Here is a 14,588-nt window from a genome sequence, read left to right as displayed (position 1 = left end):
CATCAGTAAGTGAATGGAAGCTTTATGACTTATTACCTATGACTTTGGGCAAGTATTCGAAGCTTTCTGGGACTTAATGTCATTATTTGTAAAATAAAAGGGATTAGATGACTCTGAGTGCCTGATCTATGATCCTATGATCCTTAGATCCCCCATTAGTAAGTTGAAATACAAGATGCTAATTAGTTGACCATTAGCCCTAATTAGTTGCTGGTTGTCAATAGCATGGGTGCTGTTGGTACTATAGGAGGTCAGAGAAGAGAGAGATTTTTACATGTTGAAGTAATCCAGGAAAGGCTCAATTTGAAATAGAAGGTACTTTGCAGATCTATTAATTATTTCTAATATATAATTATCTATCAGTTATTTTTAATATGTTAGTTATTTCTATTCTCGTTCTTTTTTATGTAGATCATAGGCAATCACAGGATTGTCCATGGGGATCACTGAGATTATCTAGCTCAAGGATTCTTGATTTACTTTTGTGTCATGACCTTTCTCCCTCCTCATTCTCCTTGACCTTTTTGTAGGCTTTGACACCATTGATCACTCTCTCCTCCTTGATACTTTTTTCTCTTTAGTTTTTCTAGGACTTCACTCTCTCCTGGTTCTCCTCCTACCTGTTTGACTGTTCCTTATCTGTTTCCTTTGCTGAATACTTATCTAGGTCATACCCTATCATATAGCTAATGAATGGAATAGCCAAGATTGGAATCCAGAACCTATAATTCTCAGCCTCATGATCTTTCCTCAATACTACTCTGCCTTCCCAAAGGCAAGGTGATGAATGGTTTGTACAAATAAAGGAATTTCAGTCTCCTCATTGACTCACATAGAATTAGTTATCTCTCCTTTGGCTCACAAAATAGAAACTCTCTCACTTTTCTATATAGGAATATATCTTTGCTAATAAGTCATTTGTTTCTCACCAGCAAGACAGAGAATTAGAGGTAGTGCTACAAATTGAAACCCATTTGTAAGTCTGTAGTAAATGCTATCCTAACAATATAAAATAAATCTACCTTGTCTTCAGATAAGCAGGGTGATAAACTTAGATTTGGAAGGGACTTTCCAGATCATTTCTTCTAAGTGCCTCACTTTACAGATGAGGATATTGAGTCACAAAGAAGGGAAATAATTGCCCCAAAATGATGCAAATTGTAAGTGGTAAGGCTGGTGTTTGAACCTTTCTTACTTCAAATGGTTCTCTTCATGTTCTCTACATCCTCACTGATTCCAGACAAAAGTGAGCTCTCTTCTCTGGAATAAATCTTTTTACATCTATTTCTATGGCATACTGCCTTGTTCTGTCAACTTGTCAGATACTGTTTCTTTCCTACTAGATAGTTGCATTGTGAGGGGCAGAGACAAACCCATCCCTGCCACTTATTTCTAGTGTCATCTTGGCAGATCACTTAGAATCCACTATCTATAAAATGAGAGGGGTGGACCAGATAAACTCCTAGGTCTCTCTCCTACTCTAATTCTATGATTCTGTTATTATTACGTCTCTTCTCCACTCTATACAGTGTTTGGCTCATAGTAGATACTTAATAAAGACTTTTATCTATTTTTGTAGCACATTGCACATAGTAGATGTTCAGCAAATATATGTTAGGCAGCTAAATAGTGCAGTAGATAGAGTGCCAGTCCTGGAGTAAGGAGTTTAAATCCAACCTCAGACATTTTAACTATGTGACCCCGGGCAAGTCACTTAATCCTGTTTGCCTCGGTTTCCTTATCTGGAAACTGGATAAGGAAATGGCAATGGAAACCCCAAAAGGGATCATGAACAGTTGGGCTCAACTGCAAGTAACTAAACAACAAGAACAACAACAAAAAATATTCATTGAATGAATGAATGATGTTTCCTTTGTTCAGTTATGAAAAAGAAACATTCTAAGCCTTCCTCAAGGAGCCTGATGCAGATAACTATGTGTTCTGTAGCTGATAAGAGCCAGAAAGGTGGGGGCAATGTTACAACCAAAATATACCACCCCCTCTGGCTGGAGTGTCTTAGATACCCTCCTGTGTTTGTCCCTCCTCCCAACTTAATTGCCTCTTAATTGCCAATGTGGAAACTACAGGGCCTAGGCTTTCTTTCACAGCCTCCTAAACTCCCTTAAAGCATTTGCTTTTGAACTCATCCACTCATCAAGCCCTTGTCAGCCGCCACCAGGAGGAACACGAAGGCCTTAATTGATCAGTCGCTGCTGCAGCCTTGAGAACTTGATTCAGGTATCGACTGCCAGGGAGCCAGCTTCCCTTCGGCCTCCACAGCTAGGAGCGGCTGTACATCCAGACTATTAACCTCTGGCCCGAGCCGCGGGTGAGGCAGCCCGGCAGCAGTAATTAGGAAGTCAATCGGAATCGCCTGTCTCACTTACAGCCGCCATGTCAATCAATAGTCGTGGTGACAGATTCATTAGGCCCAGGCCATGCAAGGCCCAGCTTGTAACAACCTCATAAAATACGAAGAGGAGGCAGGGCAGGGAGAAACCTGCCTGAAGGACTGCAGTGGATGACAATATGTATTGATTAGGGCTCAGGCAATTTATGAAGTGCTACTTGTTGGCCAACCTTTCCCACTCGGTGTTAAATTTTCCCAAGGAGTTGCAAAATGGAACCAAAGCCATGCCCTTTAAAAGAAAAAAAAAAAGAGAGAGAGAGAGGGGAGTGCTGGGAAGAACAAATTGAGCGTCATGACAGGGTATTTTTTATGTTAGTTACACCTAACCAATAATGCAGCAAGGTAAAACTCCAATGGTTACTTAAGGCTGAAGGGCTACCTTTGCCTCAGTGACCATCAAGCTTTGAAGGAAGACATCCATCTGGGTAAGAAAAAATATGATATGACGCGTGATTAGGAAAGACTCTACCTTCAGGGAGACAGGGTGATTTAGGCCTTCGTTTCTGCTCGGCATTTTTAAGGGCTCTTCATCTAGGTCTATCCAGGGGGACGCTGACACCTGGGTTTTCAGAGCTAATTTAAAGGCTCAATCAAAGGGCTTTAAAAAAAAGAAGAAAAGAAAAAAAGACTACTTTTTCCCATCATAGATGACTCTTATCTGACTATGTGCCTGAAAACTCTCTTTTGCCTCTAGGCCTTCCAATCAGGTTCTGAGGCTTTGGAAAGAATGGGATTGACTCACTTGTAGTCTGTCTGGCTAATAGGTGGTCTCACCCTCAGCCTTGACAAAGATGGCAACCCATGACAGAGCCGGCTCATCTTAAGAGAAAATGACAGTCTCTTTCTGGCTTACTTACATACCCAAATTTAAATTCCTACTCCCTTTCAGCTGCAAATGCAGGAACTTCAGTTAGGACAATAGCTTGGGTCCATCCTTTATTTGTTTTTGTTAGTAAAGAGTTTAGACATCCACAGCCTAGGGCTAGATTCTATAGAACAGTGAACTCAATGACATGGTTTCTGAAGATACAAATGTGGCAGGGCCCTGAGGACCTGGATTCCAATCCTATTTACTGGTCATGTAACTGAATTATTTCACTCCTATGACCCTCACTTTCTTCATTAATTAAAAATTGGGATAACATCTGTTCTACCTCACAGAAAAGATAAAATCCAAAGAGATAATAGATGTGAAAGCATTTTGTTAACTATGGTTCCATTAGAATACATATTATTAATTTATTGATGTGTTTATGCATATAGACATATTTATGATTAGAATGATTACATATATGTTCATGTATAAATGTATAACTATGTATACACATCTATTCAGAGTTTTAAAATGCTTTTACACCGGCGATCCTCCACATCTGGAATGTTCTGCATCCTCACCTGCCACTTGTATAATCCCTCATTTCCTTCAAGATTTAATTCAAGCACCATTTCCTATAACCAGTCTTTCTTGATTCCCCCCAACTACTACTAATGCCCTCCTTTCCTAATTACCTTTTATTTAACTAGGTAGTAGTTAGCCCTTATATTTATGCATGTCCTGGTAGATTGAATGCTAGCTCCTTGAGGGCAGGAAATAATTCACTTTAATCTTAATATTGAGCTCATGATAGGACTTAACAAACACTTATTGATTGATGTGGATGTGGACCTGGATGCCTTCCCTATTGGGAAGACAGCCAGAGTGGTAATGGTGTTGTGTGTCTGTGTAAAATCTTCTGGACTTTTTGTGTTCTGTGACCATGGATGGTAATGAGAGGGCTGGAAATGCAGGAAGGTCTGAGTTTGTGATGGTAAAGTCAGTAGCATTATTAGTGCAGGCTGCATCTCTGACGTTCTGTCTCACAGAGGTGAGTTTGACAGCCCCAGTTAGAAGGAACATACTAGGTCATTGAGTCCAACTTTCAATCCATTGCAGACATTCCTTCCCCTACATCTCTGAAAGGTGGCTATGTTTCTTGCCTTGGAAATTTACTACAAACCATTTTTATTAATCAATTAATGGGAGATAGCACATAATGACCCAGATTTAGACAAGGAAGCTGTTGTTGAGATTTAGAGTGATCAGAAAGCTTGGTAAAATCCTAAGAGAAATGACTTTGGAGTTGGAAGACTCACATTCAGAATTTTCCTTTGTCACTTAGTCTCTGTAAGACTTTGGACAAAGTCTCTTCAGCTATCTGAGCCTCAGCTTTCTCATCGATAAAATGAATGATCTTTGGGGAAGCTGCCAGTTATATATTTATGATGTAGGGGCAGACTGTAAGTAAAGGCACCAGGGACTGAGATGTGAATAGCATGCTCAGGGAACAATGAGTAGAATATCTCTTGTGGATCAAAAAGTTCTTGTTGAATGACAATTAAAATGGCATTCCCTCACCCCTAACCCATACAAAGATAAGAGGAAGAACACAGAAAAGATAGAAGCCATGTTCAGAATAGATGAGAGGATGATAATGGATAAAAGAGATAAGGAGGAATTAGTCAACTACTTTTGACTTTTATCTTTCAAGAGAAGCTAGAACAACAATAAGTAATGAAATACTGGAAGGTAAATGAAGAATTAATAAAAGAGCCTTTTGATACTTTCAATGACATATCTCAGCAAGACTGAATTCTGAGTCATAGAAAAGACTTTTTTGGGTAAAATTTAAATAAATTTTAGAAATTACTTTAAACTTAAATACAAAATGAGAAAAGAAAAAAATTCCACATATACAACAGAACCCACGAGAGGATTCAATATAAAACAAATAAATTTCTATTTCAAGAACATAAGAAATAAATACTACACATTGTTTCTAAAGCTAGCCAACTTTTTTGTGCTTCTTTATAGGTTTTAATATGTTCTCTGCTGTGTACTTTTTATTTTTCTCTTTTAGAGAAGACTAAAATTAAACACAAATATATATATAAATATAAATATAAATAGATACTTATACATCTATAAACATACATACATATAGACACATACACACACATATATATAAGACCATACTATGCATATTATTATTTGTCATCTCTTTTTCTGGAGATGGATAACATCCAACTCTTTCCATGTTTTTCTAAGTCAATCAACTCATCATTTCCTATATCATAGTAACATTCCATCACAATCTTATATCACAATTTGTTTAGTCATTCACCAATTGAAGGGCATCTATCAATTTTAGCCAATCTGATGGCTATGAGATGATATCTCCAAATTGATTAAATTTGCATTTCTCTAGTCAATAATGATTTAGAGCATTTTTTCTTATTATTTTATATAGTTTTTATTTCTTCATCAAAAGTTGGCCTGTTCATATCCCTTGAGCATTTATGAATTGGAGTCACAGAAAGAACTAGAGGATACAATTGTCAAACTAATATCAGTGAGGATTTAGCTCTTTTCAACAATGAGATGATTCAGGACAATTCATGGAGAGAACCATCTACATCCAGAAAAAGGACTGTTGGGACTGAATGTGAATCATAACATAGTTTTTTTTTCATCTTTTTTATTGTTGTTTGCTTACATTTTTTTCTTATTTTTTTCCTTTTTGGTCTGATTTTTCTTGTGCAGCATGATAAATGTAGAAATATGTAAAGAGGAATTGTATATGTTTATCATATATTGAGTTATTTGCTCTCTAGGAGAGGAGGTAGGAGAAGGAAGGGAGAAAAATTTGGAACACTTAGAAAAGAGCACAGTGATCACTAAGCACCAAATATGTATTCATCAAAAATAGGCCACATTCAACTAAATTCATTTTTTTTGGCTTATCAGAATAACTGGATTCTTCATCTGTACTTTATCCACATTCACTCTGTTGTCTTATCTTGGTATGTGGGTATTTCCAAAGCTATTCCAAAAAAGTACAATTTATTTCAAGTTGGACCAAGATAAAATAATAATAATAATAATAATAATAATAATAATATAATAGCTAACATTCACATGGTGCTTTAAGGTTTGTAAAGCATTTTACAGATATTATTGCATTTGAACTTCATGGTAACCCTGGAATATTGGTGCCATTATTATATTCATTTTACAGATGAGGGAACTGAGTCAGGTAAAGGTTAGCTGATTTGCTACATTCACATAGCTAAATGTCTGAGGTTGAATTTGACCTTGTCTCTTCCCAATTCCCAGTTAGTAACTCTCTCCTCTGTGTTAACTAAAGTGAAAGACATTGTATACACACCTGGGGCAGGACTCTCTGTCTGCCAATTATCTAAATTCTAGCCTATATAAGTTGGAGAGGTGATTCACTTCTTCATGGCTATATTTCACCATAGCATCTTACAGACTTTCTATTATTGTTCAATCATTTTTTTCACTCATGTCTGACTCGTTGTGACCCAATCTGAGATTTTCTTTGCACAGATACTAAAATTGTTTGCCATTTCCTTCTCCAGCTCATTTTACAGATGAGAAACTGAGGCAAACAGAGTCTTGCCTAGGGTTACACAACTAGTTAGTGGCTGAGGTCAGATTTGAACTCAGGAAGGAGGGTCTTTTAAATTCCAAGCGCAGTTCTCTATCTGCAGCATCATCTAGCTGCTATCAGCGAGGGTTCTTTTTCTTGTTATTTTTGTTCTGTTGGATTTACTAGGGAGCACATCAACAGCATGCTTTTGAAAATAACATTGCTAGCATATGAAAAAGAAAGCACTAGAGTGTACTGCAGTCCTTAAATGAAACATTTGAATGTGTTCTTCTACTTCATGTTCAGATGTTCAGATGAGGGAGGAGGTGAAAGTCCTACTGTATTCCAGAATTATCAGGACATTTCTGGCATATTGTCTTCAGACCTGGGTGTTGCCTTTTAAAGAATGTCATTGAGAAGTTGAAATACATCTTCAGGAGAAGGATTTGAATGGGGGAGAGTCATCATGGTTGGGGGGAAATAGGGATAGAAACATAACAACTGTCTTCCTTTTGATAAAGAGGAATTAGACTTGTTCTTTTTGGTCCCGGAGGGTAGAGTCAGGACCTAAAGGAGAAAATTCCTTTCATAATAGTTCAAAACTGAAATGGACTTCCTTGCAAAGTAGTGAGTTCCCCATCATTGAAGATCTTCAGGTAGAGTCTGGATAACAACTTGTTGATCATTCAGTTGTGATTTAGATTAGATGAACTTTGAATTTCCTTTTTATTCTGAGACTTTATGATTCTATTTAAGAGAATAGTGAGAGTAAAAGTGGAAGTGGTAGGTTGTTGTTCATCCTTCTTTTTTCAAGAGGATCATTGTCATCATGGATGATGTCATGACTTGGAAGTGTACTGGATTTAAATGAGGCAGATATGTTCAAAACAGTAAACCACAATCTCTCTTTCTTAAATCATCAAAGTCTAGTGGCAAGATAAAAGTCACTGATTGGTAAGGGCCCAAAATGGTTGGATTGTCTAGGTGTTGAATGTTTTACTATAAGATTGGGTCTGGTGGTTTTGAGACTACCATGATAGTAGTCTCTCCTTAAAGAAGAAATGTTAGCTTATAGAATCTATGTACAAAAACCACTATTATAAGACTAGGCCTGATAATCTTAAGGCTATCATGATGGCCATAATTAAGAAAGGCTGTAAACTTCTAGAACATACTCATAGAAAAATAGACAATGATAATTTTTGAAGGTCAGTTCCACTGTGTCCTCCAAATAATGTTTTAGCCATCTATCACCAATTTATTTTTCTCTCTGATAACAAAATTTTTAAAAATAATATTTTGCAAATATATGCAAATCAGTCAACTCCAGCGAGTACCTCAAATAATGATATAAAAATCTCACTATTTCCCCTCTAACAGGAGCATGCATTTGTGTTGAATGGACCTGTGTTTTTGTGCCCCACAGTCTAGCACTGCTCTTAAGTAAGTTATACTTAATGTTAGTGTGTATGTCTGAGTAGTATGCTGAGTCCCCTTTTCCTCTCTTCACTTTTCCCTCTTCCCCATTGTTTATAATAAAGCCCTGCAATGCACTGATTTCCATTGTTTTATAGGTTATTCTCAGCACCCAAACTCATTAAGGGGTTGTTTTCTCTGATATCTCTGCTATTAATTTATTAACAGCTGTACTTATACTGGGAGAGTAGGGCAGAGTGAGCGCAGTAGTAGAAAGCAAAAATCAGCTCATAATATCTTTGATGACTTGACACAATGAAGTCAACCTCCATGATGAATTTTCAGTAAAGTTAGGGGGAAATAGCTTCTCAACTTTAGAATTTAGATCTTGGGTCCATAGGTTGGAACAGGAAAATGACACATTTTGGGGTTATTTTTAATTTTTGCTATTTTCATTTCCAATTATCTTCATGAGATATAGAGACAGGTTCAGTAGTCAGCTAAATCACAGAAGAGACAAAATTTATTTTCAGTGCCTGTCTTCTATCCTATCTCTAACAAGCTAACCCTACATCCTATTCTCTGAATCTACTATCATCCCCTACTATGTATACCACTTTCTTCCTCCTATCATAGTCTAACTACAACTAACTGTGTTTGGAAAAAGCTGAAAAATGAATCCACACTAACCTGCTAATGACAGGTGGTAACAACCATTACTTTTGTCAAGAGTATTTTTTAAAAATTAATTTGTAGTTTTTTTCAATTATCAAGCATTTATTTTTACCAGCTCCCATCTATACCATCTCCTAGCTGAAAAAAGAGAAATAAACCTCTTGTAACAAATATACATAAATAAGCAAACAATGCTGCATTGGCCATGTCTAAAAATGTTAAGGGTATTTTCACTCTAAGAAGCAAACATGCATTAACCAGAAAGAATAGAGCCCCGTATTAAAATTTCAGGCAAAGAGAGGGAAAGAGATAGGTTGGCACTAAAGCTATGAATTGGGGCACCCCTCAGCTCATATTGTGGAACTGACCCTGCACTCTGCCCACTCTTAAAGTATGCAGGTAGAGAACAGGGTATATTCATGATAATTGAATAAAACATTTCTGAGTCATGGATTTCTAAGGCTGATCTTTTTTGATGGAACTCGGCTTTTAAAATGAAAACAATGATCCTCATCCTGAAATATTTCAAAGCAATAGAAATTGTGAGAAGATACATTAAGCCAAGTCAGGCCCTGAATTTTATTAATTAAAAAATTATATGACAAAGCATCGGCTCTATTAATAGGTTATTGTTATTTTATATATATATATCATAATTATCTTATTATTGTTTAGGATATCACAATCTTTTGGGAGGAAAAAGCCTCTTCTTGCTGACATATTTGCAAGTGAGAATGGTAGAAAGTTTTATTTTCCCCTCCCATTTTTTCATATAAGTTCTGTTCCCCCATAGTTTCTCTTTTGGTTTATAGGTCAAGGTAATTAGAATTTGGGGGCAGTCCCCCTCAGTCTCATTAAAAACCCTCCTATGCCATTTCCTGAAGCACCATCAGTGACTTGTATCTTTCTACCCTTACTGGAATTTAAAGTTGGGAACTGATCCTGGAAGCTCAACCCGTGAGACTGAGGGTCTCCCAGGTTTCCAAGACCTCTATTTGTCTATTGCAGAATATTTCAAGGACCCCAAAAGGCCTACTCCAGTTTCTGGCAACACCCTTTCAGAGCTACACACACACACACACACACACACACACACACACACACACACACATGAGACAAGCCTGCTGCTTCACACTGAAAGCCGGCAAAGACAGCCCCAGAAATCCTCTTCATTCCAAGACCAAGTAACCAGCCAATAATGATTTCCCTCGCACCTGTGCCTGTTGCAAACATTTTTATCATCTCTCCATGCTTCATTGACCGATGGATTTTTTTTCCAGCTTTGCACTTTTTTTATTACTATTATTTTTATCTTCATCATTACCATCGTGCCTCTGATGCCGTTTTGCTGTGAACCGCCTATGAACCTCCGAGCCCATTTGTGGCATGACAAAAATATTGTCGTTTACATTCTGTGCCAAAGTATTATATAAAAACACATCAAATTCAGGAAGCTGGAAGTAAAGATATATAGTCAGCAAAGTGTATAACTTCTGGCATATTACTGCTTAATCCTAACATAATTATTCTCATCCTTTTATTTGATTAACTTCTAATGGTTCCTCTTGGTGTTAAAGGTCCCACTCTGATCATTTGATTTTAGTGTCTGCCATAATTACCGATAATGTTCTTTGCAAGACAATTTAATGATAACCACATAATGGCCTATATGAAGAAAGCTGCAGGGTTTCAAAGCTTTTGAGTAATATAAAATACATTAGACTAACACAAGCTATCAACATGACAGGGAATGTTTGATTTACGCTCAGGACTACGTTAGAGCGACGTGAATTTTTTTTTTCTTATCTTTCTATTCCCCCCACCCCTTTCCTTTTTTTCCTTTCACAGCCGTTTACGATAAATGACAGAACAGTTGGACAATCTACAACTTGCTGAGAGCAATAAAATGTATCACAAAGTTTGGGGTAGAGATGGCTCCAGGGAGTTTTGCAAGGGGTTGGGGGAAAGGCAAGTGGTCCCAGACTGAGGAGGGGCAAGACTGTACCCAGCAGTGACCAAACCAGGCCTCCAGGGAAGAGAGATCCAACTAAAGGGTAAAACCCATTTTCTATCTCTTGCTTTTGTTTTTGGGACACATCTATCTCAACTGGCAGGTTCTTTTAGTCCATTCGATGGGTCATTATTGGTGTTTAACTTTATTTCTTCCAAGTAGCCATCATGCAAAATATTTTTTAAATCGTTGTTTATTGAATCTATATGCATATGAGTTTGTATATGAATATGATTTATGCATTTCTGTATCTTTCCTATAAGTATGTGATTGTATGTCTATGTGTATACATGTATATGTATTTTATCTATTTATTTGTCTGTTCTTTTAAAAATATTTTTGACTTGTATGTGTGATTTTATAAGAAACTGCAAGTGAGTAAAATCCTTCTATTGATGCATATCAACAACTCTATTGCACTTTATCATCTCATAGAGTTACTGGAGATATTGAGAAGTTAAATGACTTGTCCATGGACACCCTATGTTTCTGAGGTAGGATTTGAATCCGGGTCCTTCCAAAACCAGCCCTTCTCCACTATATTTTATGATATTTTATTTAAGTACAAAGAATTATTTCATCTAGATTTATTTAAGTCACATTGTATCACCACCATCTTCTTCACCCCTTACCAACTCTCCCCTTGCAAAGTAATACATAAACAACAACTTTATCAATACCCAGATGGTCAATACAGTTAATCTTGACCCCTTATCATCCCCCCTCTCCTAGCACCATCAAATCCCCTTACCCATCCCCACCCTATTGTTGAAATTAAGTAGTCAATCAGCAGAATCTGGCCCAATGCAGCATAATTTATGGCACTGGTAGATGGAGAAAAAAGGTTAACAGTGGACATTTTATACTCAGGATTCTCTGATTCCAGGATAATGGCATTTGGACAAAAGTAGGGCCTCCGTCCGTCCTTTTTTATAGCGCTTTATGCCCCATTAGTATTACTGCAAGTCTCAGGACCTACATGCTCGGGCACTTAATCAAAAGCAATGGGTTGAAAATCATGTTCCAGTCCTCTCATATTTGATTCATTCCTCCTAGATAGGAAGAAGTAAAAAACACATTACTAGCATCCAAACAGCACATGCATTATGTGCTAAGCAGTTGAGAAGGCTATCATTGGGTTTTATCCCTTTGGGTACTTGGATGGACAAGTACTTTCCTATTCATCCATTCAGTGGGCTGAGGCAGACATATTTCATTTTTTTTCACCTCTCCCTGACAGACAATCCGTTAGTTTTCCACAGATCTCTCTTTTAAAGACAAATTCATGTCACTTATTTTAATTGCAGGCTGCAGGCGGCCACCACAAGGCTCACACACCAATACACACACACACTCTCGACACATCTGCACGCGCGCACAACTGGATGTCTGATACTTTTATGTAGCTCCTTTGAGAGACAAACCTAATAATAGGAGAGGAACATTTCTTAGGGGAAGAATTAATTTATACACTTAATTACTCGGGATCCACTTCAGCTCTCCACATTAATGCTCCTTCTTTTGGAGAGACTTTTTAACTAAACAACGGGTGCCACATTTTACCCTGGAGGAGAGCCTGGCTGAATTTGCAGGGGGGTGCCCAGCACTCCCACTCCTCTCCTCCTCTCCCTCCCCCAAAACACAAACCGGCAATGCTCCCACAATTATCCTCTCTATCCAGGAGTCACCAAGCAGAACCTGGACGTTGGCTCAGCGAGGGCTGTCTCTTGTCTTCCACGCTGGGTCCTGGTTCTTTGTGGATTTATGCCGCATCCCAAGGCTCAAGGACCAGGGAGGACAATAAAGCCCCCAGCCAATGCAGCAGTTGGCTTGGCCTGGTCCAAAGAAGGGCAATGGGCCCAGATTGAATAGAGGAGGACCTTGCCATTTGGCACACTATACGGTCTGGAGTGGGACTCAGCAGCCTTTTGAGGGAGAAGAACCATGATTCGTAAAATTCTTAGAAGACAACTTTTTGAAGAGCCACTTTATATATTTTCCATTGATGCCAGAATAATTTTATTCCAAATCCATCCATGATTATTTATGCAATTTGATTTCTACAAGGCAATATAATACAACAGAAAAGATAGATAATAACTATTGTCTCTAGCGGTCTAGAAACTAGATGAAGGATCTTGGGTTGTCATTTATATATAACAACAATATTTGTTATCATATATTTGTTGTTTTGTATATACATATATATAAACAATAATAATATATAACATTTGTTTAATGCTTTAAAATTGGCAAGTTGCTTTCTATACATTATCTCATTGGGCTTACATAATAACCTATGGGTAGGTACTATTAATATCCCCATTTCCTCCCATTAGGATGCTAGTGTATCAGGTTAGTAATTTTATAGGATTAGAAAGTGTGAGAATGGGAGGGACTTTAGAAATCCCCTAGTCTTACCTTTTCACTTTACAATTGAAGAAATAACTTGATTAAGACTTCATAAATAGTGGGGAAAAACTGGATTTTGAATATGAGCCTTCTGATTGTAGAACCAGGCTCTCTGCCATTTTGCTTCGTTCTCATCTACAAAGACAGAGAGAGCCTGCCTTGAAGGGGGAGTAAGGATTTGGGACAGGAAAGAGCCCAGCTCAGAGAAGGAAGAAAGCTTGAGAGCAGCAAGTTCTGGAAAGGATTGGGATGAAGGAAAGGGGATTTTGTAAATTGGGTGCTTTCCTTTGTGAAAAAGATGACAGAGAGATTGAGAAATCAAGACTTCAATGTGATACATAAGTAACATCAATAGTTTGAGTTAATTCATAGGCCTAGATTCATTGATCTTATCTAAAATAATTCATGAGAGGTAGTGTGGTATGGTGAATACATGTTTCTACTGTAGAAACAGAAGACCTGATAGATTGCTTGTGAGTTCTGGTGGGTCCCCTATCTCACTTACTTAACTTTTCAGTGATTTTACCAACTATTTAATAATCTAAGTTCTAGAGAGGTCTTGATCGACTTTGATAGACTATAAACTCCTTGAGGGCAGAGATTGTTTTATCTCTCTTTTTGTGTCCCTTGAGCTCAGCATATTGCCTGGCACATAGTAAATACTTAGTGAATGTTTATTGATTCACTGATCAGAAAAGAGCCCCATATTGATGAAATCACAGCACTATTCATTATCCTTACCCTAAAAAAATCATATGTATGTACTTAAAGAAACACATGTAGCTCTGGCAAGGTAGGTTCCAGCCTTCAGGTATATACTGTGTTTATGGCAGCATTAAAAATATCCATTGGGAGCTTAATAAACTACACCATAAAAGGAAAGAGCAATAATGACAATTATTTGAGTGCAATGTATTTATAATAACTAAGTTTGGCTCTAGAGAAAACAGGTGGGTAATGAGCATTTATTAAGCACTTACTGTGTGCTAGACATCAAGGTAAGTGTTAAGAATACAAACATAAGTTAAAAAGAAAGATAGTTCCTGCCCTCAAAGAGCTTAAATTATGGGAGAAGAAATATAAAAGGATGTTGATAAATGAAGAAGAGAAGGTGCTCTAGATAGTAGCATAATAAGGTTCTAGTGTGGAAGTCTGGGAAGGGAATGAAGTTTAGCCAGTCTGGGCACCTCCTGAAAATGAGATCTAGAATGAGGGGAAAAGGGGGCCACAAATG

The sequence above is a fragment of the Antechinus flavipes genome, chromosome 1 (genome assembly GCF_016432865.1).
Source record: "Antechinus flavipes isolate AdamAnt ecotype Samford, QLD, Australia chromosome 1, AdamAnt_v2, whole genome shotgun sequence".
Taxonomy (NCBI): Eukaryota; Metazoa; Chordata; class Mammalia; order Dasyuromorphia; family Dasyuridae; genus Antechinus; species Antechinus flavipes.
Note: the sequence above shows the minus strand (reverse complement) of the source record.